This window comes from Pan paniscus, chromosome 3, assembly GCF_029289425.2.
Source record: "Pan paniscus chromosome 3, NHGRI_mPanPan1-v2.0_pri, whole genome shotgun sequence".
In the NCBI taxonomy this organism is placed as follows: Eukaryota; Metazoa; Chordata; class Mammalia; order Primates; family Hominidae; genus Pan; species Pan paniscus.
In genome coordinates this window covers 156,874,313-156,897,642 of record NC_073252.2, presented here as the reverse complement: position 1 = coordinate 156,897,642, position 23,330 = coordinate 156,874,313, and the positions used below count along the sequence as shown (strand labels likewise).

The window sequence follows — 23,330 nt, the reverse complement described above, 5'->3', positions numbered from 1 at the left end:
TGCTCATCATCCATCTCATCCACTCCCCTTCTTGTGACTCACTTGGCTTTGGGAAAATCATCTCTTTCCTCACTCTTACCTCTTTTTTACTCCTGTGAGAAGGACTTTGTCAACAAGAGTACACTGCTTATCTGCAATTCCTTTTGCCTTTGTTCTTATAAACTCTATTCATTTCCAAAGTTACTTAAGTCTGCACATTTTCTTTCTAGCCTCTTCAGTAAGGTTGCTTTATGCACTTGTAATACAGTTAGATTTTCTTGTCACAGTCTGAATTCCTTCCTGAAATCCTACAATCTCCTAAATATATTTTTTTAATTTGCATCCATTAAGGTTTGCTTTTTATGCTATTAAATATATGGGGGTCTTGACAAATTAATAGGACCATGTATTCACCATTATAGTACCATACGTTATGGTTTCACCACTTAAAAAATCTCTTGTGCTTCACCTATTCATTCCCCCCTCCTCCTTTCCCCCTAGCTCCTGGCAACCACTGATCTTTTCACTGTCTCCACAGTTTTGCCTTTTCTTGAATGTCACAGAGCTGGAGTTATACAGTTATGTAGTCTTTTCAGATTGGCTTCATTTCCTCATCAATATCATTTTAAGGCTTCTCCACATCTTTTCATGGTTTGATAGCTTATTTCTTTTTACCACTGAATAATATTTCACTGTGCGGATGTGTCACAATTTGTTCATCCCTTCCCCTATTGAAAGACATCTTGGTGGCTTCCAGTTTTTGGCAATTGTGAGAAATGCTTCTATGTACATTTATGTGCAGCCTTTTGCATGGATATGTTTTCAGATCAATTTGGTAAATACCTAGGAGAGTAATTGCTGGATCCTGTGTTAAGCCAAACTGTCTTCTAAACCAGCTATACTATTTTGCATGTCCATCAGCAATGAATGAGAGTCCTTGTTGCTTTGTGTCCTTGTCAGCCTTTGGTGTTGTCTGTTTTTGACTTTTTTACCAAAAAAAAAAAAAAAAAAAGAAAGGTCATTTAGATTTTTATCCTGTGTTTTCTTTTAGACATTTTACAATGTTACGTTTTCATTTAGGTCTATAATCTATTTTGAAGAGATTTTTGTGCCTTTTAAAGTTTTAATTTTCATCCGCCAATAAATCTCCTCTTTTCCTTAGCCAGTTTGGGTTGGGTTTTCTGTCATTTGGAACTGTGCAAGAGTCTTAATTAACACTTAAAATTTCTTCTAACTTACACCAGTGTATATACTTAGTTTTATGTATTTACATAGTTCAAATTGTTGTCACCTTTGATAGATTTCTGCCTTTCATTATACTGACATATAATACTTAGCTTCACAGCCTCCTGTATTTTATAATTTCCTAATTTTTACTGTTACAAATTTGTATGAATACTTTGCATAAATTATTTTTCTTGTTCTCTTATTTTCATGTGGTATATATAGAGAGAGCAGAATTAGCAGGTGAAAGATACAAACAGATATATAACTTATTAATGCCACAAGCTTTAGAGAATTGTATATACTATGAACAATGTATACGTATTTAAAGCCCAACAATTTTTTTTTTTTGAGACAGTCTCCCTCTGTTGCTCAGGCTGGAGTGCAGTGGTATGATCTCAGCTCACTGCAATCTCTCCCTCCAGGGTTCAAGTGATTCTCGTGCCTCAGCCTCCTAAGTAGCTGGAATTACAGACGTGAGCCACCATGCCCACTAATTTTTTGTATTTTTAGTAGAGATGGGGTTTCACCATGTTGGCCAGGTTGGTCTCAAACTCCTGACCTCCGGTGATCTGCCCGCCTCAGCCTCCCAAAGTGCTGGGATTATAGGCATGAGCCACCACAACCAGCCCCCATCAATATTTTTAAAAATCATTTTTATTACTTCGAAGAAGTAGATATGAATCCTTTTTGCCTTTGCCTTTTACAAATTTTATTGTGACTATTTTAAAACACACGCCAATGAACTCCCACTTACCTGTCACCCATATTCAACATTTATCAAAATTTTGCCACGTTTGACTCACATCTCTCGTATTTTTCTTGTAAAAATATTTTAAGCCCAGATATCATATTATTTCACTTACATATTTTTTTGTGCATCTGAAAAAATATGAACATATTCTTACATAGCCACATTGCCGTGACTGCACCTAACAAAATTAATAACTATCATTTGGCATCATGTAATTAACAACTCCATAATAAAATTTTCCTGATTGTCTCTAAAATGTATTTTTACAGTTGATTTTGAGAATAAGGATCCAACACACATTGCATTCGGTTGTGTTTTCTCTTTTTGTCTCTTTTAAACTGGTGCAGTCTTCCCTTCTTTTTTCCCTGCCATTTACTTGTTGCAGAAACTGGATCAGTTATGCAGCAGAAATGTCCAACATTCCGAATTTGTCAATTACTTCCTTCTCATATCATTTAACTTGTTCCTTTATTCTCTGTAAACTGAATTTGGCTCTAGAGGCTTGATTATAGCCAAGTTCAACTCTTTAGGGATGCTTATGTCTTAGATGGTACTGCAGTCAGTTCACAGAAATCAAACTTTTGAGCTGTTCAAGAATAATAATTTTAACTCCTATAAGGCCCATCACTTACCACCTTTCTAACCTATTGGAGCTTGGAGCTCTTTCCTCCATGTTTGGAACTGTTTTTAATATAAAGTCCGTGTTTTCATAAAAACATTAGTTTAAGTGAAGTACCCAGGCTAGGCAAACAAAAGATTGATTTAATCCATGCAAATATTGTGTAATTGTGATAAAAACAAGAAAAATACCTTGTCACTATTAATAATTAATATGACAATAAAATATCATGAGAAATCATTTAAAAATTATTTTGGATGTCAATAATGTAAAAAAAAACTATGTAGAGGTTGAGAAAATACTGAGGAATTTCGCAGCAATTCTGAGAGTTACTTTAGAGCACTTTTAAGAGTTTCATAGGATTTTTATTGATTTCTAATTTAATTTTAAAGTGAAATTTTGGCTGGACATGGTGGCTCACACTCTGTGATCCCAGCACCTGGGAGGCCGAGGCAGGTGGATCGCTTAAGGTCAGGGGTTTGAGACCAGCCTGACCAACATGGTGAAGCCCCATCTCTACTAAAAATACAAAAATTAGCTGGGAGTGGTGGCATACCCGTGTAATCCCAGCTACTCAAGAGGCTGAGGCATGAGAATTGCTTGAACTCAGAAGGCAGAGGTTGCAGTGAGCCAAGATTGCACCATGGCACTCCAGCCTGGGCAACAGAGTGATACTCTGTCTCAAATAAATAAATAAATAAATAAATACAATTTTGCTTTCTCTTGGCATAGGCATAACACTACTCTTTTTTTTTTCTTTTGAGGGAGAGTCTCACTCTGTCACCCAGGCTAGAGTGCAGTGGCACGATTATGGCTTACTGCAGCCTTGACCTCCCTGGGCTCAGGTGATCCTCCCACCTCAGCCTCCCAAGTGGCTGGGACTATAGGCGTGTACCATCACTCCTGGTTAATTTTTGTATTTTTGTAGAGATGAGGTTTCACCATATTGCCCAGGCTGGTCTTGAACTCCTAGGCTCAAGAGATCTGCCCACTTCGGCTTCCCAAAGTGCTGGGATTGCAGGCATGAGCCACCGCACCCAGCCAACACTATTCTTTTATTTATCATTTATAACTACAGTTATTTTAATTTTCATTTTAAAAAATTTCCACTGACGCTTCATTATTCTATGTGATGATTCACAGTATATATCTAGCTGGTATACTCGACCACTTAACTAATGTGATCACTCATCAAGTCTCATTTTTCTATCAAATTTTGATATATTTCCTTTTAAAATACATTTTTGATGCTAATTTTTTATCCTACATATTTGAAATCCAATTTAACAAATTGAGTGCCAATTAAATACTAAAAACTTGTCCATTAGCATTGGAGGATACAAAAATATACATGAAAAAAATGTTCTCTTTTCTAGAAGCTTATAATCTATTGGATAACCAGAACATAATAGGGTTGATTTGCTCAGTCTAAATATCCATCACAGCATAGTGTGGCATCCAAAGGAAACACAAATCCAATTCCAAAAACCCTGAGAAATAACAGGAAATTACCTCACATAACACTACACAAAACTCAGCCATATGTTTTGTTTTGTTTTCCCACTCATTTCTCTTCTTTTTGAGTATCATAGTTAGAGCATAAGTTACTTCCTACATTGCAGATGGATCTTGGAATTTATTTAGCTTTCAATTAATAAAGGAATTGAAATTCTTTTTGAAAAAACTATCGGTGGATCCAACTTTTAAAACCTTTTTAAAAAGTTGATATATAACATACTCTATTAAGTACATTAATTTGTCTTTAGCTTGATAACATTTTACAAAGTGAGCACCTTTATGTATGCACTTTTAGATTAAGATACTGAATATTTTTATCACTCTAAAAAGTTCCCGTATGTCCTTTCCCAGTCAATCCTCCCACAATCAGATGCTGTTCTGATTTCTATAATTCATGTTTTCGATAACTGTGAGTTTTAATCTAATAGGGCAAGCTAACCATCTGTACTTTTAAAACATTTATCTGCTGGCTATTCTTCCACAGAAGTTTTACTACCAATTTGCTAAGTTCTGTAATGACATAGTGAGGAGATTTTATAAATAATGTTTGTTTGTTTTTTTTGAGACAGAGTCTTGCTCTGTTGCCCAGGCTGGAGTGCAGTGGCACGATCTCAGCTCACTGCAGTCTCTGCCTCCTGGATTCAAGCGATTCTCCTGCCTTAGCCTCTCGAGTAGCTGAGATTTCAGGTGTGCGCCACCACGTCCAGCTTATTTTTGTATTTTTAGTAGAGATGGGGTTTCGCCATGTTGGCCAGGCTGGTCTCGAACTCCTGAGCTCAAGTGATCCACCAGCCTTCACCTCCCAAAGTGCTGGGTTACAGGTGTGAGCCACCGCACCTGCCTAGAAAATGTTATTTTTGTATTACAAAGATTTTACTATAAAAACCTTATAAACAAAATTAGGAAGAAAATTTAAAAACTACTTTAGAGCATGGTTATATATTTTTAAAACATCTGTTTACATACAAATGACATTAATTTGTTTACCCAGTTCCAGCTCCTATGCAATTTTAAAGTTTAAAACTTGGGCTGAATGCGGTGGCACACACCTATAATCCTAGCATTTTGGAAGGAAGAGGTGGGAGGATTGCTTGAGCCCAGGAGTTTGAGACCAGCCTGGGCAACACAGAGAGAGTTCATCTCTACAAAAAATTCTAAAAATCAGCCGAGTGTGGTGGTGCACACCTGTGATCCTAGCTACTTAGAAGGCTAAGCCAGAGGATAGCTTGGGCCTGAGAGGTCGAGGCTGCAGTGAGCTGTGATCACACTACTGCACTCCAGCCTGGCCAACAGAGCAAGGCCCTATCTCGAAGGAAAAAAAAATACTTAAAAATTACATTTCTTTAAAAATACATTCTTTAATTCAGATTTTTCTTCATTAATTCCTACTTGGCTCAAATTAAATATAGTTAAGAAATAGTTAATATAAGACATAAAATTAAAAAGGCACTATAACAGATAATCTAATTTAACCTATTTTTTCAGATGGGAATACTCAGGGTTCAGGTAAGTTAAGTGACTTGCTGAAGGCCACACAGCCTTGTAAGAAGGATAGAAGCTTCTGCCTGCTCCCTGTTTATATGGGGTATTTATGTGCCTTACATCCAGATTACTGACTAAATAAAAGTATTAATATATTTAGTCAGCCATCATATACCTACTAGAAAGTCTGCTCATGTAAACCAGAAATATTACAGAACTCTACCTTACAAAGGAGTGATCACAGCATGAAATTTCTGTTAGAAATACATTAGAATTGGAAATACTCTCTAGGAAATGGCCAAAAAACGATATGATGAATGAAACTGTAAGTGGTCGGAGAAGTACATAAATGTATATGTAATTTTGAAATGTATTGCTCCATTAGCCAGCATTTCAGACCCACTTATTCATCTTATTTTTTGCTCTGTGAAACTGTCATACTAATAGTTATGTCTCAGATTCAATTATTTTAAAAATAGAAAATGACTTCACACTGAATTGCCAGTGGTTTCCTGTTTGAAGAAATAATAAAATAGTCCTACTGCAAATGCAGTTTAAGTCCCAGCAATATAATCCACAAGGCAACTCTTTTAGATTTTTAAAAACTAATTCATGACAAAAGCTTACACATTTTAATGGTACTGAAACATTGGGTTGACTAAACTGCATTTTATTTGTCTATTTTTATTTTTACCTGCATTTTATTTTGTTGTCATAGCATGCAGTTTGCCCTGAATCAAAATTTGTTCTATTGTAGACAATATACATATGTCCTTACCATGATTCTTCAGTCTACTCAAAAATAATAAATTAAAAGCTAAGATAGTTGGAAATGATCTTCTGATAGAATACAATGGGCCATTTATTGAAAACAAAATTGCCAAACATCTAGTTAGCTTAATTATATCCATTTGCAGTGATTTATTTGGTAAGGACATTAGATATTAGGCGTTGCTATCATAATAGCAAAAGTGGGAGACCTTATTCATTGTCCTCCATCAAACACTGTTCTTTTCATAAGACGTATTATTACATTTACAAAACTATAAGTGTTATATGAAAGCCTTATCTATAGGTGACAGCAACTCCAAATCAATCCTACCTTAAATTATTGGTCACCTAACTCAACACAATGTAATTTGCAGAAAAAAAAAAATCAGTTGCTGCTATCCCTTTGAAAAGCACCTGAACCAACCCCGTAGAAGAGGACTTCTAAGGAAAAGCTTTGTCTTAACTTCAAGTTTTTTGGTTTTGTTTTATATATGCATAAATATAAATATATAAATACAAATATATGTATGTAAATAATTACTGCATAAGCTAAGATGGAAGGGAGGAGGATTTATTTGCCTTTCCATGGCTTTATTTAATTTTCCAAAGTTGATACTTTGTAGGTTATGTTAATATCACTTCTTAATTTTTTTATTTTTTATTTTTTAGCACAAACACATTTATTTATTAACCAAAGGGATGAGCCTAATTAATCTGATACTGAAACAGCTGCATGTAAAATGTTTGCGATAAAGATAATTGAACACAGTAATGAAAAAAAAAGAAGCAGTATGGAGATTTGCCCATTGAACTGAGCTTGTTGATTTTCATAGCTATTTCCTGTCCAAAGTGATGATGAAATTTTTATTCTACTTTTTTATAGATCTGAGAACAGGTGACATTGTTCATGACACAGTCTACCATGAATTTCCCATCTTTCAATTTTCTTGTTATTGTGCTTTTCTTCCCATCCCACTCCTGATGCTGAACCAATGATCCATCTGTAAAGTTGTAGAGAGTCTGAGTTTTTTTGCTATGAGCTGTAGTTTCTTCAAACTTCTCTCCCAGGGTACGAGAAAACTGTGCTGTTTTCTAAGTGCTCTGAGTTTTTATGGTGAGGTTTTTGTCATCACAAATGATGATACACTCTGGCTTGGCCATTGTGCCCATTTTTCACAAAGCTATTCGCACTCCTAGTTCCTTCACGTATTCATCAAGGCCTTTGCTGTCCACTAGGCATCATCTTCCATCTGCTGAACAGTGGTCATGGTAGGCATAGGAGGGTGTGTGGAGCAAGCTTAGCAAGGTCGGCATGGGCAGCGCACTGTGAATATCACTTCTTTAAATCAGGATGAAATGCTCTTGATTAAGCAAAAAGAAGTTTCTGTTGTTGAAACAGGATGTGAAAAAATTATTAAATGCAAGATGAGTTGATTGTTTACTGTGTGCCAGGCCCTGTGCTACCTACTAGGAAATAGGTGTAAGCATGAAGATCCTGCTTCAAGAAGCAAAAACTGTAAACTTAGACACCAATGTCGGCTTTCCCCTTAACTCTTTTGAACTCAGTTTTTAAAAAATCTGTAATTTGGGGGATATAAGGTTTTTATAAGGTTTCTATCATGGTTTAATGAAATGAAAGCACCTGTAAATAATAAGAATTTAATAATATTTTTTAAACTGTTTTTTTTCTCTTGAGAAGTTGATTATCTGGGGGAGATTGGTGCTGGGGAAAGGACACAAAACCATCTTAAAATTCTTTATTTTTCTTAATAAGCCAACCAAGTACACCTTATTTCCCAAAGTCTGAAGCCATAAGCAGGTTTTTAAAGTACAGGAAGAAATAATCTAAGATTATTTAAGCAAATGGTTTTAAAACTTTAATGTGGAAATTATTCTCCTGGAGAGGCTTGTTAAAATGCAGATTTTGGGGTGGGTGTGCTGGCTAACTCCTGTAATCCCAGCACTTTGGGAGGCCGAGTTGGGGGGATCACTTGAGGTCAGTAACTCGAGACCAGCCTGGCTAACATGGTGAAACCTCGTCTCTGCTAAAAATAAAAAAATTAGCCAGGTGTGGTGGTTCACGTCTGTAATCCCAGCTACTTGGGAGGCTGAAACAGGAGAATTGCTTGAACCCAGGGGATAGAGGTTGCAGTGAGCCAAGATCATGCCACTGCACTCCAGCCTGTGCGACAGAGCAAGACTGGGGTGGGCTTGAGAGTCGGCATTTCCATCAAGATCCCAGGTGATGCCCACCCTGCTGGTTCCCAGACCACATTTTGAGTAGCAAGGATCTAAACTATTCTGGCTCCACCATTTACTTATTGTTGTGACCTTGGACAAGATACTTACCCCTCTGTGTCTCAGTTACACCATCTGTAAAATGGCCATAATAATATCTACTTCATAGGGTATTTAATGGGGTAATATGTACAGAGTACTTAGTGTCTGGCATGTGGTAGGCTTCACATGTGTTATATATGTATATGCATATTGTCACCTGAGGTAGGTCACAAGCAATATAAGTAAACTAATGGCTACTGGGCCTAGAAGATGAAGTTATTTGTGATGCTAATCATTATCCTGATAAACATTGGCTTTTTGGATTTTCTTGTAAACCTGATCTAAATAACATTAAAGAAAAACAAGTTCCATTAAAAATATTTTATAGTAGAATGGCCAAGTTTGGAATTCTGCCTATAAACTTCATTAGTTTACATAATCTTGGTTGATGAAAACTCTATGTCATTCAGAAAGAATAGAAAGATCTCATTAGGGGCCTCTGGTGGAAAGCTTTTAACTACAGGCGTCATTTTGTCTGTTTACCTTGAGTCCATTTCCCTTTCCTTTCTTCCCTTTCTTGCAAGAGGAGAGGTAGCACAAGCTGAACTCCAGCAAGGAAGCACTTTACCCTTGACCCCTGCTGTGTATGATCCTAGTCAATTTCATTCACAGCAAGTGATAAAGGATAAAGTGCCTCACTGTCTTGCTAACCCCAGTTGCCAGTAATTATCTCAGAAAAGGTAGAACCTTTCACCGTGCCTATTAAAAGCCCCCGTTGACCAAAGATATCACCTTTTAGAAAAATATACCTCAGGGAAAAGTCTGCAGTGGATAGAAGATTATCTATGTCTTCAAGAATAATGGCACTGACAAAGACATCAAATCATTTAGTTGGTCAAATCATTTAGTTGGTCAAATCATTTATTTGAGGCAGCACTTTCTAAAATAAAGGAGATAATTTCTGGAAAGGACAGGATTGCAGGAGAGGTGGTCATTTGAGAGGAGGAAATGAACACAGATGGATTGCCCCTGCTCCGTAGTAAGGGTTGAACCAGACAAACATCACAAGGCATCCAGCTACTTCGTTTCCAAGCTGAGTCTGAGCAGAACTGAGTTCCTAGTCAGGATGATACCTAACTGTAGCTCTGAAAAGGACCTACAACAGCCCTGGGAAACCTCGTGGAGGAGAGGAGAGATCTGCTTTATTTCTAAGCTTTATTCTTGGCAGTCAGGTGACCTTCTCTGGCTGGAGGAGCGGAGACCTGAGGGCAGAGCCAGGAATTTGAGGTGGCTAGAACAAGTACAGCAGCTTCTAAGTTTATTAAACAATGATCAAAACTCACAAATGCATAATTGGGGGCAAGGGTGGTTACTGAGGAAAAAAGAGATACAGTGTGCCATAACATGTGACCCTAATCCTGTTTTGGGGTTCTTTGTGAACATTCTGTCTGTGATACAGCCATTCTGTTGGTGGCTTTAGAGGATGACTCTAGAAGATTGTGAGATTTATTCATAACATCTACTTTTATTTAAGCCAGATTATCTCCAAATTTGGATGGGAGTTTGTCTGGTCATTTTTGTGTGATGAAGTGACGTAACCACAGGGTCCTCTAGAGAAGCAGAACCAACAGGATATAGCAAATGAGGGATTGGCTTATGTGATTATGAGGGAGAAATCCTATGATCTGCTGTGTGTAAGCTACAGAACCAGGAATGCCGGTGGTACAGTTCCACTCCAAACCTGAGGCCTGAGAACCAGGAACACTGATGTCTGAGGGTCCAAGTGGAGCACAAATTTGCCATTTTTCCACTTTTTGGCTCTATTCTTGCCCTCCAGGAATTGGATGATGCTCACTCACATGGGTGAGACGGTCTTCTGTCCTCAGTTTACCAATTCAAATGTTAATATCTTCTGGAAACACCCTCACAGACACACCCAGAAAAAATATTTAACAAGATCTCTGAGCATCCTTTAGCCCAGTCAAGTTGACACACACACTATATACATATATTTTTATTTTATTTTATTGAGATGGAGTCTCGCTCTGTCGCCAAGCTGGAGTGTTGTGGCATGATCTCGGCTCACTGCAACCTCCGAATTTCTGGTTCAAGCAATTCTCCTGCCTCAGCCTCCTGAGTAGCTGGGATTACAGGCAGGTGCCACCATGCCCAGCTAATTTTTGTATTTTTAGTAGAGACGGGGTTTCACCATGTTGGCCAGGATGGTCTCGATCTCCTAACCTCGTGATCCGCCAGCCTCAGCCTCCCAAAGTGCTGGGATTACAGGCGTGAGCCACCGTGCCCGGCCAACACACGCTATTAACTATCACAGTCTTCCTGAAGGGGACTCTGAGCTAACCACAATCCGTATCTAGGGCATTGCAGGCCAAGATGTAATATGCATAAGAACCACTTATGGAGACACTTAAGAATGCAGAGCCTCAGGCCCTATACCCCAGATTGTTTTTTGGGGCCTAGGAGCCTGAATGTTAAAGAAGCACACCAGGAGACTGTGATGCAGGCAGTCCAGTGACACATGTGGGAGACACAGTAGGCCCAGAGCAGTAGGAGCTGTGTATGTTCTGCACCTTGAAGCTCACATGTGCTCCAATTCCACTGCTCTTTACGATCTAATTTTAGTAGGAAGATCAGAAGATGGGAACATACTTTTAATTTTATTATTTAACTTAATTATTGAAATTAGCATGTATAATACCATTCTGTAAATGATAATATAAAAATGGAATATGTTTTCTGCCCAGTGAATGACGGCACTGGTGACAGGATAATTAGGAATGTAAGTCGTCAAAAGTTATGCAAACAAATCTGAAGTTAAGGGAAGATTAGTGAATAAATGCTGGTAGCATTTGGGTTACATAAATTCTGTGTTCATTGCAAGGAAATAATACCTCCCACATCTCTTTCTTTTAGGGATTTCCAGACTCTTTCAAAGTCCCATTTACAAGCTAAGTAGCTATCACCACCCTCTTTTCATAAAACGGAAACAGAGCAAAGTAGGCATGCTCATCATGTGGGCTGAATAAAGAAGTTAAAAAAATAAAATGATCTATGATTCCAGATCATACCAAGGAACTGACATGGTAGATTTCATTTATTTCCTTTTCGGAGGATTCTATAGCCACTTAGAACGCAAGATCCACCACTGAACCAAACTCACCTTCCTGATCACCACCCCTCACCAGGATATGCACACCGTTGGAGATATGGAAATGTCCTGAGGAATGCCAGCTTCTTTTGTCTGCATGGATACAAAACAATCCATTCCAGATCTTGGGGATTTCTTTCTTTTCTCAAACTGAGTATCTTAGACTCCCTTGTAAGTGAGCTAAAAATAAATAATAGCATTGACCCAGGCATAAAACTACTCAGAAGATAGAGATAGAAATCAGGATTTGCAGTAAATCCTATAACATTGTATTGATTCTACTTCTGCTTCTGAAGGAAGGAAGATGCTGTGGAATTATTGTCCACATGTATGGATTGTTTGTGTGAAGACCATAAAGTACAAAGTTATTTATGTTATTCTATATATTGGTCAAGAATCCCATTAATCATGGTTAAATAAGCAATTTCCCAGCTGCTGCTCACCCAGGAGCACTCTGAGGCATGAGCACCAGCATGGAGAAGCTGCTCATTCACAAATCAATGTGGGCCACTGAAAACCTCTGCCTCTGTGATTTTGTGATGAAGGCTCACAGTTGTCCTGGTCCACAGCATCTTAATGTGAATGGCTTTCTCCAATTGGCCATTATGGCTGCCTCTTATTGTACCTGTGTTTGAATGGCTTTGGAGGATGACTCTAGAAGGTTGTGAGATTTATTCATAACATCTAGCTTTTAATTAAGTCAGATTATCTCCAAATTTGGATGGGAGTTTGTCTAGTCATTTCTGTGTGATGAAGTGACAGAACCACAGACAGAAACTATATGTGTAAACCATTGCTGCACCACTGTGGACCCCCTAAGAGAACGGCAGAGGCCGGGTGCGGTGGCTCACGCCTGTAATCCTAGGACTTGGGCGGCTGAGGCGGGTGGATCATGAGGTCAGGAGATCGAGACCATCCTGGCTAATACGGTGAAACCCCGTCTCTACTAAAAATACAAAAAATTAGCCGGGCGTGGTGGTGGGCGCCTGTAGTCCCAGCTACTCGGGAGGCTGAGGCAGGAGAATGGCGTGAACCCGGGAGGCGGAGCTTGCAGTGAGCTGAGATAGCGCCACTGCACTCCAGCCTGGGCAACAGAGTGAGACGCCGTCTCAACAACAACAACAACAACAACAACAACAACAAAAAAGAACGTCAGAGTGCCTTAGCTTAAACGTTTGGAAGTTGAAGCATACATTTGGGGCTGTGATTGTGGCCTTAAGAAAATTATGTATTGTATGAAAATTAAGGACCATCTGTTAAAGCAGGGTTCAGACTTCCCAGAAGGTGGCATAGGGTAGCCTCGCAGATAACTGGAAAGGAAAAGACTCCCTTACCTCTAACCGGCCCAGGGGCAGAAGGTCCAAGGGCAGGGATACTTCAATGTGGGGCACTCACTTTGTCACATCTCCACTGGACACAACTGAGTAGATAAAATTTTGAGCAAGTGACTCTAACATAAGGCAGCTTCAAAGACAACTTCTACCATAACCGTCATCCCTGTAGTCTGTTCATTAAAAGGGATGACAAATATTTTGATCCTCTGCTATCTCCTACCCTCACCAAATGACTGATATACCCTTACCCTCTGTTCTACTCGCCATCCCACCCCCTACCCATCTCTCCATAGCTTCTTTCTCTTCTACAATTGCACAGAGATGGAAGAAGAATGAAAAGGGAAAAGCTGCACATATAGAAAATCACAAACCTTAGTCTCTAGTTACATTATTAAAAATTGCTACCAAAGGACATTTAGGGAATCTTTTTTTTTTTTTTTTAAAGATGGAGTCTGGCTCTGTTGCCCAGGCTGGAGTGCAGTGGCACAATCTCGGCTCACTGCAACCTCCGACTCCCAGGTTCAAGCAATTTTCCTGCCTCAGCCTCCTGAGTAGCTGGGGTTACAGGCATGTGCCACCATGCCAGCAATTTTTGTAGTTTTAATACAGGTGTGAGCCACCGTGCCTGGCCCATTTAGGGAATCTAGGTGAAAGATTTACAAATCAACTCTAATTTATTGTCCCCCAGAACTGATTTACTGTCCCCCTCTCTCCAGTCAGCAAACCCAGCAGGCCAGATGGCTGGCATCCCTCTCATTGTACATTTCCTTTGCCTTTTCTTCTGATTTTAGTTTCTCCTGTTGTCCAGGTCAGCAAAACCTTGTTCCTGCCACAGCCACACTCTGGCCTAAGTTGACCAATTGTCCCACTGTATTCACGATGAAGGGATTCCCAGGACACTGAACTTTCAGTGCTAAAACTGGGTTGAGCTGGTTTCCTGAATTCTAACCCTTACTTGCTGCCCTGGCCAGGCAGCCTCTCCAGTGCCATGACATCCACTTCCACGTGCAAAGAGAATTCAGATAAGCACCAAGCAGAAGGGGAGGCACTCATGATGTCAGGGTACTGGGCAAAGTTCCCGCATCTATAAGCCATTACTGACTTCCTTCCTTGCAATCAGAGAAAGACGAAAAGATGCAGGCCATTCCACAGATATCACCAAGTAGATACCCACCTCTACTCCGAGGAAATCTTGTGCAATTATGAGAGGTGACATTCACTGGTGTATTTATCCAGCTATGGTTTGCTTTTTTTTTTTTTTTTTTTTTGAGACGGAGTCTCAAAAAGAGCTCTGAGCTCTTGCTTGTTCTCCAGCATCTGAATCACTTTCCTGCACTGGTGTTGGAGGACTATCCACTTGGGTATATCACAGGCAGAAACTTTCTTGTGAAGTGGTCTATTTGGGCAACTCCAGCTGGGGAACCAGGACTTCTAGAACACTCTTTTTGGCTCCAGCTTTAAAGGATAGGGAGATAGGACATGCAGGACCTCCTTTTGCCCAGGCTGGAGTCCAGTGGCGCGATCTCGGCTCACCGCAAGCTCTGCCTCCTGGGTTCACGCCATTCTCCTGCCTCAGCCTCCTGAGTAACTGGGACTACAGGCGCCCGCCACCACGCCCAGCTAATTTTTTGTATTTTTAGTACAGATGGGGTTTCACCATATTGGCCAGGATGGTCACGATCTCCTGACCTCATGATCCGCCTGCCACAGCCTCCCAAAGTGCTGGGATTACAGGCGTGAGCCACTGTGCCCAGCCTAATTTGCTGTTCTTCTTGACTAAAGATGACTTTTATCAAAACCACCTGTTGACTTCATTATAAACCCAAGGAGAAGACTGTGAATTTATCCCAAATTGATTGCAGTAATTCAGAGATGGCCTCAAATTTTGCCAGGGGGACAAGACCAGCATTCTGAACCATCATACTTGCCTAGGGACAAAAAAATTAATACAATCTCCTTTCACTTTTTATAGTTTGGACATTTTTTTGCCTTGTTCAATGATAAGCCGTCCAGGTATTTGTCCAGTTTTATATCATTAATCAGTACATATTGCCTATCACTAGAGTCAAAGAAATTATGTAAAGTGCAAACTGAAAACAACATAGTGCCTTAGCTGGACTGAGCTTGCCACAGCCTGTGGCAGGTTCGTACTGTGTCAGCTGAGCCCACTGGACTACATGTCCTAGATTCCCTTCCCTACATAGTTTTGGGTTTGTCTGGGCCACGAGAGACATTTTGTGGGAAATTTGGAAAGCAGAAGTGAAGCAGCAGACGTATCATTTCAATACAACAGCAGTCCCCAGGGGCTGCTGCAGCCACGTGAGCTGTTACTGATATGCTGCCTCTGTTGTGGTGAGGCAGCTGCCACATCCACAGTGAACTCCAGCTCCTTCCCTGCCTCCTCCTTCAGTGTCACTGGCTTCTGGGCCAGGTGATGTTTAGCCCCATGTTGAAAGGCACCAGTTTCAGTGCAAACCACCCACTTCATCAGTGTTGGAGGCTTGTGGGTGATAAGAGACCTCCTTGGGTTCCACTAATCCTCATGGGTTCCAGCTTGGCGGACAAGTTTAAAGCCCACTGACTGTGTCTGGAGCATCCCAATCCACTCCTGAAGCAGCCACAGTAGTCCTAGATTTGTGTGATGCATTCTTATTCTAGCCCACATCTCGCTTTGTGTTGCCTCCCTGTATATCTTATAAGCTGCCCCAAGACTTCCTCTTTACCATTCTCAAACCCACATTGCCTTGACTCCTTGGCTCTGAGCTCTTGCTTGTTCTCCAGCATCTGAATCACTTTCCTGCACTGGTGTTGGTGGCCTATCCACTTAGGTATATCACAGGCAGAAACTTTCTTGTGAAGCGGTCTATTTGGGCAACTCCAGCTGGGGAACCAGGACTTCTGGAACTCTCTTTTTGGCTCTAGCTTTAAAGGATAGGGAGATAGGACATGCAGGACACACCAAAACAGCCCAATACAGAGTACACTAAAAAGATCGTGTTAGGTGGGGTGGGAGGAATCACTTGAGCCCAGGAGTTCAAGGCTGTAGTGAGCTATGATTGCACCACTGCACTCTAGCTTGGGCAATGAAGTGAGACTCTGTCTCTTAAAAAAAAATTGTTGGAGGAAGGAGTAAATGAATGAACTGATTTGCAGGGGCTTGAGAAGTTTGCAGTCTAAGGTCTGTGTGTGTGTGTGTGTGTGTGTATGTGTTTGTGTTTGTGTTTTGTCTTACTGTTCATAGGCACTAACTTACAAGTTTGATTGACTGTTCCATCCAGGGAGTCATTCGGGATAACTGTTTATCCTTAACCTGGGCCAATAATAATCTCAGCACAAAAAGGCAGTGCAGAAGGAACCTATCATTGTACACTGTTTTTGCTCACTTTTTCTTTGCCTGGAATAGGGTATGTTGACGGAAAGGGGAGGAGTCCTTTTTCCTTTCCCATCTAACATTTCTCTACTACTACTTTCTCAATGATTTATACTATTTGTTCACTAATAAAGGACTGCTGAGGGCAACATCTAGAAGCAGATTTCAGAGAAACAGCTCCCACCTGCTCCCTCCAATCCATACTCTAATCACCCGGGCCCCTCCCGTCTCATCGCTCCCCACAGAGCTTTCCAGGGTGGTAGTTACTTATGTTCACTGTCCTTTGGAAGAGACAGAGATTTGCTTTCTAGCAGAAATGGAAAAGTAAAGGTGTTACAGATGCATTGTGGGAAGCAACGGGAGGGAATCACACAACTGAAACGGAATGCATTTATCCCCCTTCTCCAGTGGCCCAGCTGCGGCTCACCTAGTGTCTCCCTGTGGGGGGCAGGCTGCTGTCAAAAAAGCGAAATTGAAAGCCCAGTTAGACTCCCACTTTAGCCTTTTTTAGCTGGCAAGCACGCTTGAAGTAGCTAGGCTGCAACCACAAGGGGTTACCAAAGAAAAGGTTGAAAAATAAAATAGAAAAGATGGCCATCTAGAAAGCCTCCCTAAGAGAGAAGGAAAAATAAATAAATAACCAACTTAATCCCCTTTTATTTTTGTTAACTAGAAAATTGGGAGCTAGAAAACGATCTGTAATTTTTAAATTGCTGGATTTTCCCCAGTAATAATTAACATGAAAAAGTAACACATGATGGAGCAAAAGTAGTGTTATGTTTTCATTTGTGAACAGTAGTATAATAAGTGGGCTAAAGGGAGTTCAGCTAATTGGCCCATGGTTATAGCTTTAATTTCTTCATCTATTGTCAGGAGAAATCAGCTTTTGAAGTGCGTGGAAAGCTATGAAGTTTTTAATATGGATCAATAGGATGTCATAATGGTCTGATTAATAGAGATCGGCAGTGATTTTGGAAATCTGCTTTACATTTCATGTCTCTTACACAGAGAACAGGAAAATTTAACAGATTCCCATCCCCGCGTTTCACAAGTATTTGATTGTATACTTGTATTTTTTTAAAATTACGAATTCTAATTTTTAAAACTTGTGTGTTGACGTCATCAGTCTGTCTAAGTCCTGCTCAGGACCACATTTTCCATGACTACTACAGACTGACCACACCCTTCTCTGAATTTCTTTTTCAGTGAAAGGTGGCATCACCCAGCTTTGCTGTAGTTATTCAGTGCATAAGACTCTTTTCTTAGCTATATTATAAGCTTTCTGAGGACTGGGCCAAGCTTTCTCTCCTTCTGCCACCTCCTGATCCATCAACACAATATCACACATATACTAAGCACTTACTATAAATTTTAAACAGCTATAATCATTACTCATTCTAATTGCACAAAATTCTAGGTTTTTAATCTTTTGTCAGCATTTGAATGTATATTATTCATATTTATACTTTATCTTAGCCAAAAGGCCGAGAAGCGATATTATTCATATTTATATACAAATTACAAAGCATTGTAAAAGCTAAATTTCTTTGTTCCAACTCTCTTTTTTCTAATAGAATAGACTGTTTCTCTTTCCTTGATCTAGTAAATCTTGAAACTTTTATATGACATGTGCAAAGGCATTAGGACAGACGCTCAGAAAGTTGCACCAGCATTTCTTGTTTTTGCTTTTCAAAAGGGAGGAAGTTATATTGAATTAAATTTTATTTCTAAATGGTTTGCTGCACCTGAAAATAATTCTTTCCAAATATAAACTTATTATCTGTATTTTAAAAACTGAACTATTCCTACAATAATGTAATGCTATCCTAAAATATGTTGCTTAGAGGTCTGCACATGACTGGTTTGCATGAGGCACTGCATTTTTCCTTTCCTTCAGTAAAGGAATTGTTTTCATAACATGCAAATACACACATATATTCATTTATTCACAAATATTTACTGTGTGTTAGGACACAGGCATTCCTTGCATTTGTATATTAGCCAAGGAAGGGAAAGAGACAGAGGCAAAATAAATCTGGGAGTTTCCAATTCTGCTAGTTTAGAGTCAGTCAACATCTGACGATATTGTTAAATTATTTACAGTCTTGCAGGACTTACGAAACCCCAAAGCTGATTTTCCTGTAATTCAGTAAAAATGTAATTTTATTACCATCACTGTAATTATAACACATGGAAAAAATTAAGTTGCAATGCATAATGAAAATTTAAGAGTTATGGAAAGGTAGATGTAAATCAAGCTTGTCCAACCAGTGGCCCACGGGCTGCATGCAGCCTAGAACGGCTTCGAATGTGACCCAACACAAATTTGTAAGCTTCTTAAAACATGAAATGTTTTTGAATTTTTTTTTTTTTTTTTAGCTCATCAGCTATGGTTAGTGTTAGTGTATTTTATGTGTGGCCTGAGATAATTCTTCTTCCAATGTAACCCAGGGAAGCCAAAAAATTGGAACCCCTGACATAAATGATGAAATACCCATCTGACACATTGGAAAAGCCAATATGGAGAAAAAGCATAAAATGCAGACTTTTAGGCTAGTGGCTGAGAGACTGACAGCACGTCATGGCAGCATGGTAAGTGTGTGTGTTTAAATTTGTTTCAGAAGGGATACATCCACTTACAGTGAGTAGCATTTAGGGCTGCAGTTTTTTTTGAGACAGAGTCTTGCCCTTTCGCCCAGCCTGGAGTGCGGTGGTGCCACCTCAGCTCACTGCAACCTCTGCCTCCTGGGTTCAAGCGATTCTCCTGTCTCAGCCTCCTGAGTAGCTGAGACTGTAGGCGCCAGCCACCACATCCAGCTAATTTTTGTATTTTTAGTAGAGACGGAGTTTGACCATGTTGGCCAGGCTGGTCTCCATTTCCTGACCTTGTGATCCGCCCACTTCGGCCTCCCAAAGTGCTGAGATTACAGGCGTGAGACACCGCACCTGGCCCTGGGCTGCATATTAAAACACGAATGGTTTAATGTTGGAGTGCTTTTCTCATTCTTTTCTTTTATAAACATAACAGAATTTACCTTTTAACTATTTTAAAGTGGACAATCCTGTGGCATTAAGTATATTCACATTGCTTGCAACTATCACCTCTTCCATCTCCAGAATTTTGTCATCCTGTAAAACAGAACCTCTGTACCTATTAAACACTCACTCTCCATTCTCCCCTTCCCCTAGCCTCTGGCAACCACTACTCTACTCTCTGTCCCAGTAAATTTACTCAGGACCTCATTAAGTGAAATCATGCAGTATTTGTCTTTTTGTGACTGGCTTATTGGACTTAGTATTATGTCCTCAAGCTTCATTTATATCACAGCATGTGTCTCAATTTCCTTCCCTTTTAAGACTAAATAATATTGCATTGTATGTTGTTATGATCTGAATTTTTATCCCCACCCCCCCAATTCATATGTTGAAGCCCCAACCCCTCAGTGTGACCGTACTTGGAGGCCAGCCCTTTAGAAGGTAACTGAGGTTAAATGAGGTGCTAAAATAATCTCATAAAACTGGTATCCTTATAAGAAGAGGAAGGGGCATCAGGCCTTCCTCTCTCTGTCTTCACCTGTACAGAGGAAAAGCCATTTGAGGACATGACAGGAAGGTGGGCTCCTACCAGACAGGAAGAGGGGCTCACCAGTCACCAACCCTAACAGCACTTGATTTTAGATTTCAGGCTCCGTAACTGTGAGAAGATAAATTTCTGTTGTTTAAGCCACCCAGTCTGTGGTATTTTCTTAAGGCAGCCCTAGGGAACTGATACATATGTATACACCACACTTGAGTTGCCTCTGTACCTCTTGGCTATTGTGAATAATGCTGCTATTAACATGTGTGTACAAATACCTGAGTCCCTGCTTTCACTTCTTTTGGGTATATATCCAGAACTGGGATGGCTGGATCTCATGGTATTTCTCTGTTTAAGTTTTTGAGGAATCACCATACCTTTTCCTGCAGCAGCTGCACCATTTTACATTTTCACCAGCAACATACAGGGTTCCCATTTCACTTTATTTCTCATTTTAAAAACATTTAAATATACTTTGGTTACTGTGAAGAACCTGTGGCCACTGGAGAATGATGGTAGACATGGGGCTGTTGACAACATATTCAAACCTGTAAAGTTAATTTGCTTTCCTGTAAGCAGTGATGTAACAAATACACAACATTGCTTTTGAAGTGGAAACCTAATTAAGCAGGATCCTCAGTGCTATTTTGTATCAGCATAACTTGATCAAAAATTGGCCAGGTGCAGTGGCTCATGCCTGTAATCCCTGCAATTTGGGAGGCCGAGGTGGGAGGATCACTTGAGCCCAGGAGTTCGAGACCAGCCTGAGGAACATAGTGAAACCTCATCTCTACAAAAATAAAAAAAATTTAGCTGGGCATGGTGTTGAGGGCCTGTAGTCCCAGCTACTCGGGAAGCTGAGGTGGGAGGATCATTTGAGCCCACGAGATTGAGGCTGCAGTGAGTCGTGATGGCACCACTGCACTCCAGCGTGGATGACAGAGTGAGATCCTCTAAAAAAAAAAAAATTATTTCAACATACTGTGGTGATAGGTTAGCTAAGGTTATTCATGTTAAAAATGCTGCCACTCCTTCCCTAGCAGTGTTCTCACCATGTCTATTGAAAACACATTTTCTGATCTTTCCTCTCTGGGTGCTGTGAAGGTATCAGATCAGGTATCATCTCAGCCCACATCCTCTGAATTGAATTATGGTATTTTCGATCATGATGTTATTTGTTTTCAACTCCACATTACACGTAATCATGTAGCTCATAAATCAAGTTTAGGAATATATTTCTTCACATAGCCCATGATCTCTAAGTGCCAATACTCTGTGCTAAGTAAGATATCTTAAAATTTTGTTTTAAGAGAGCTAGGGTCTCACTATGTTACCCTGGTTGGTCTTGAACTCCTGGGCTCAAGTGATCCTCCTACCTCAGCCTTCCAAGTCATGGAACTACTGTTCTTGGCTTTAAATTTTTTCTTTATAATTATTTTCAATTTTTATAGATTTAAGAAGCCATTTGAGGAATAATTTTTTTTTTTTTGAGACAGAGTCTTGCTCTGTCACCCAGGCTGGAGTATAATCATGTGATCTTGGCTCACTGCAACCTCTGCCTTCTGGGTTCAAGTGATTCTCCTGCCTCAGCCTCCTGAGTATTACAGGTGCACACCACCACGCCCAGCTAATTTTTGTATTTTTTTTAGTAGAGATGGGGTTTCACCATGTTGGCCAGGCTGGTCTCAAACTCCTTACCTCAGGTAATCCACCCACCCTGGCCTCCCAAAGTGCTGGGATTACAGGCATGAGCCACTATGCCTACTCAGAATAATTTTATTTATTTATTTTTTGGGGGGGGGACAGAGTTTCGATCTTGTTGCCCGGGCTGGAGTGCAATGGTGCAATCTTGGCTCAACACAACCTCCGCCTCCCAGGTTCAAGCGATTCTCCTGCCTCAGCCTCCCCTGTAGCTGGGATAACAGGCATGTGCCACCATGCCCGGCATGTATTTTTGTATTTTCAGTAGAGACAGGGTTTCTCCATGTTAGTCAGGTTGGTCTTGAACTCCCGACCTCAGGTGAACCACCCCACCTTGGCCTCCCAAAGTGCTGGGATTACAGGCGTGAGCCACCGCGTCCAGCCAGAATAATTTTTATAAGCATTAATTAACCCAGAGAAAATTACAAAACCCTAAATGTTGTAATAGTTGTTTTCAATATGGCATCACCACTCTCTAAATACTTCAATTAATCCTAGATCATGATAAAAGCTTTTAATTACTCTATACTATTCTTTAACTACCTCCTTTTGCACACATCAAAGAATGGGGATTTATATTTCAAATATTTAATACCCATTAGGCATTCTAAATGTTCCCTAAGAATTATTTAGAATGATTACATTTTCATTTTTTAGGCTACTTCAGTTGAAAGACAGATTGAAGTAAAATTGGCAAGTGAAAGTCAATATTTAACTGGTACTTCACTTGGACATTTTATTCTAGTTTCAAGCTTTGAGGTAAATAATTGAGTGAGGGAGGGGAACAGGAATCAGCGCTGTTTTGTTCAACAGTTTCCTCAGGATTTTATACAAAGAGAGACATCATGTGGTTACGTTTGCTGAACATATAAACCTAGGAAGAAGAGAGAGTAAAATTCGATGACAATTTGGACTGTAAAAGATGTTACTATTTTAGAATTGGGTCTGAAACTCACAAAGTTATAATTTAATAGGACTAAATATGAAGCTTGCACTTAGAGTTTAAAAATCAACAATCCAAGTAGAGGATAGGTAAGACATTATGCAATAGGTTGATGTGGAGCGTGGAGCTGACTGCAGACTGGAGATGTGCCCGGAGGTTAGCTCAGTTGCCAACAAAGCTGACACAATAACAGGCTGCATTAACAGAGAGCTGTGTTCCAGAAACAAACGCTGCCCCGATTGGGCCACATGGTAGCATTATTTTTGGTTATGCATGCCACATTTTAAGCCAGATGTTAATAAATTGAAGAGCATCAAGAGGCAGAGTGGTGCAGAGCCTGGGAATGTTGTTACATGAACGCCTGAAAGAAGCGGGGAAGCCAAATTTGCAAAAGAGCCTAAAGTGACCCTTTCCTGGGATCTCATGGGCTATTTCAATGAGACGGGGATTCTTTACCAGAATTCAGAATTCAGACTACTGTGTGACTGTTACAGGAAGTGTTACAGGAAGGCAGATTTTAGTTCAATGTATGGAAGAATAATTAGACCTGTCCAAAAATAGAATGTGCTTTTGTTACTGGAAATATTTTGTCAGTTGGATGAACACGTGCTG

The 23,330-nt window shown here is 40.0% G+C and overlaps 1 protein-coding gene and 1 pseudogene across 1 annotated transcript in view; one reads left to right on the top strand and one right to left on the bottom strand.

The window, feature by feature from the left end:
• The window catches only part of SPMIP2 (sperm microtubule inner protein 2), a 147,206-nt gene that overhangs the window by 4,968 nt on the left and 118,908 nt on the right, over positions 1-23,330 (top strand). The gene's annotated exons all lie outside the window — the stretch shown is intronic.
• On the bottom strand, positions 6,914-7,661 carry LOC103786770 (fatty acid-binding protein 5-like; annotated as a pseudogene).